General features: G+C 47.1%; 1 pseudogene; it reads left to right on the top strand.

The window, feature by feature from the left end:
- Positions 1-1816, top strand: part of LOC101758870 — a 25106-nt pseudogene extending 23290 nt beyond the window's left edge.
- The last annotated feature ends 1767 nt before the right edge of the window (positions 1817-3583 follow it).

Below are 3583 nucleotides of genomic sequence, written 5' to 3'. Positions count from 1 at the left end.
GGTGACGGCGGGTATGGATGGTGGCCGGTGGTGGCGGCGGCGTGGATGGTGGCGGCGGCGGCGCTGTGGATGGTGGTGGTGCGGCCGCCGCCTCCCCCGGTTCCGGCGCCGCCGCCTCCCTCCTCCAGATCCGCCGGCGCGGGCGCGCCCCTCCCCTCCCTCTTCGGCGTGGGCGGAGCCCCTCCCCTCCCTATCCTCCAGCCCTTCCCCTCCCGGTGGCCGGTGGCGGTGCTGGCGGTGGTGGCTGGCGGCGGCGGCCGGCGGCCGGAATAAGTATTTTTTTATTTTTTTCAACAATTGTATGCCGAGTGTTATCTGGCCACTCTTCAAAGTCTTTGCTGAGTGCGCGACAGAAAACACTCGGCAAATCCTTTTTTGCTGTCACAAAGTTTGCCGTTTGCCGAGTGTATTTCGCCCTTCGCCGAGTGCCCCTGGCACTCGGCGAATTTCTTGTTTCCCGTAGTGGTTGGTCTCACGATTCTACAAGGTTTTTTCCCAGTGGCGGTGGCGAAATCCGGTTTTGCTTTGTTCCATATAGGATGAACTTGGTTTCCCTGTTTGGGATCCACGCAAAAATCCTCGAGATAGATCTCATCATATGCCAATTTTAACCCCTGCATATCCGTGCATGAACTCCAGCTCTAATGTTTCGACAAGCACACTTAGGGTTATGATGGAACAATTTCAGTTTGGTAATAAAATTTGCCAGGCAATCTTCTTTGTCAACATTGAAGTATATCCTCATAAAATTTACCCTGGCCATATTTATTATGCCCTCTGGTACAGGAAATTGAAATGAATAAGGCCCTTTCAATTTTCCGAAGTGTACAAGAATTATCTGCAGGTTGATATCATCGCCCAGGATGATGAAGACCTTAGACTTTGGAAGGGATGGGTGGAATCTCGACTGCGGCAGCTAACTTTGAAGGTAATGTGCACCTGTTTTATCTGATTATTAATCATGCAAGCTGAATCAACTTTCTAGCTTTTGAGCAGCTTATATTTTTTGGAACCAGAGGTGCTTGTAGGGAAGATGTACATGGTTTGGGGTGTCACTGTTACATAGTTTTATTGTTGGAGTCAGTTGCTATTTTGATTGGTGGAGTCAGCCTATGTTTCTCTGAGTCAATCTTTTGTTGATTCCTTCATGATTTTGTCTAATATGAATGTTGATGCTGTTTATCTATCATGTACTGAACTAAGATAATTTGTCGTCGGTTGTGAACAGATTGAACGTGATACATATGGAATGCTGCAGTGTCATCCATACCCACATGAGTATGCAGATCCTCTTCTAGACAGTATGCTCATTGTGCTTTCTTCATGGGCTTATCGAGGAAAGAAGGTGTGAAAATACAGGAAGGTCAACAGTTTGATGTTCGTGGAACAGTATATGAGTTTAGGCATGAAACCAACTTGTATATGTTCTGGAAGCCTGGGATGGAACTAGCTGTTTCTCATGTTAGGAGGAAGCAGATCCCAGCTTATGTATTTCCAGAGCGAGTGTTAGCATAGGAGACCCGCTCAATTCAAGACATGTGAACCATCAGCAGCAGTCTAATAAATATGATACTGAAGATGGCACACCGACCAGACCTCGGGACAGTCAGCTGAAGAGAGAGCATTATTATGCTGGAACTGACGGTGCTGAACCCCCAGAGCTGCCAAGAGGTCATCAGTCAGCCCAGTTCACCCAAAAACTACATGTAACACTCAGAAATGCGTAAAGAGAAAGTATGTTTTGTACGTGAGAATATGTAAAGATGATAGTCAAAAGTTCACTTTTAAATCCGCCGTCGCTCAGAAGGATGAATAGATGCAATGGTTGCGTAGAGATCGTCGAATGCAATCAGTTTGACTACTCATTTGACTCGTTTGAAGTTCCGATCATAGAGTTGCCGGCGTTAGCTTTCAACCCATAGCTACTACAGTAAGCGGCGAGTTACAGCCTTACAGGAACCGAGTCCTCTTATTTTTCCTGCCGAGTCCCTTTGTTTTTTTTCTTTTTCCCCTTCCACCATATACATTTCTCCTATTCCAAACCCTATACCTTGTCTCCTTTCACCACCCGCCACCCTCCTTAATTTTGCCATGTACCAAAAGGGAGAGAGGGAAAACAAGAAAAGAGGGAAGAGAAGGGAAATTGGGGCACACCGCCGTCCGTCATCGCCGTTCCTCTCAAAAAATTGGTGGTGTTTCCTTTCCTCTCTCTATTTTTTCTAATCAGTTGCCTTACCTCGCTGTTCATGGCAGTGCCGTTATGTGTGGTGCAGTCTAGAACTTTAGATGCAATCGAATGGGGCTGCTGTGAGTCCGTGACGTTCGTTGCTAGGGAGAGGAAAACGATCGGAAGTCGTCATTGGTATCGCCGCCGTCGCCGTTGCCCTTGCTATTTTTAAGGGGAACCCTAGGTGAGGCATGCCTCTGCTGTAATCCATGATTTTCTTAAGGTTTCAGATGTTCTAGCACATGCGTGTAGCGGTATTCGACGTCAATAAGGGCCCTCGTCGTTGTTTTCAGCACGTAAACCTGTGGGAGATGTACGTGCTAGAAGAGCTGTTCGAAGCATCTGAAGGCGACTGCCCTCGCCTTCGCAAGATCTGCGTCAGTCGGTGCCCGGACCTGAAGAGGCTGCCCTGCGCCCCTTCTCTGACGGAGCTGGTTCTCCACTGCGGCCTCCAGCTCCCTGACATCCTGGAGCTTGCGTCCCTGGTGTATCTGAAAATCGAAGGCTTCCATGGAGTTAGGTCGTTCAGCTTGCTGGCCGCTGCGGTGCTGAAGAAGCTGGAGATCAGGTCTTGCAAGGAGCTCTCGTCGGTGGACGGGCTGTCGGCGCTGAGCCGCTGATGACGGTTCAGAGGTTTAAGATAGCAAGGTGTGCCCCAAGTTTGTTCTGCCAAGAACCGATAGCCTGACAACCTGAATGTAATAACTTGGTTCAGTGCTTGTTTATATTTTTCATTCGGATTATTACACGACAATGTCCAACATTGATATGACAAAAGACGTGTGATTAGCCTTCCAGCTCAATTGGCGCATGTTGACACTGTACATGTGATCTGACTGACTGATTGCAATTGCAAGATATACTAACAAACCTTTAACCATGTGTTTGAGAAGACAATTGTCAATTGGTACCCTCCTGAGACACGACTTTGTGAAGAAGATATGAGGAGTCCCCTTTTGTCATATGGATGAAATCAGCAACAAGACCACACTACGGGAAAGCTAGAAATTGCCGAGTGTATCTTTTTTGCCGAGTGTTTTTTTTCGAGCACTCGGCAAACAAGCTCTTCGCCGAGTGTCAAGCCAAAAACACTTGGCAAAAAAAATACACTCGGCAAATCGGGGCTTTGCCGAGTGTAAAAAAAAACACTCGGCAAAGAGAGGGGTTTGCCGAGTGTCAAAAAAGACACTCGGCAAAGAGGAGGGGTTTGCCGAGTGTTTTTTTTGACACTCGGCAAAAAAATAATTTTTTTCCTCTTCTCACCATGAAATTTTTTCTACTCCCCACACACAACATGTGGTACTGCATGTTAAAATTTGGTATATTTTTGGATTTATTTGCTATATTTATTTAATA

This window comes from Setaria italica, chromosome VII, assembly GCF_000263155.2.
Source record: "Setaria italica strain Yugu1 chromosome VII, Setaria_italica_v2.0, whole genome shotgun sequence".
Classification (NCBI taxonomy): domain Eukaryota; kingdom Viridiplantae; phylum Streptophyta; class Magnoliopsida; order Poales; family Poaceae; genus Setaria; species Setaria italica.
Note: the sequence above shows the minus strand (reverse complement) of the source record. Positions and strands in the feature narration are given on the sequence as shown.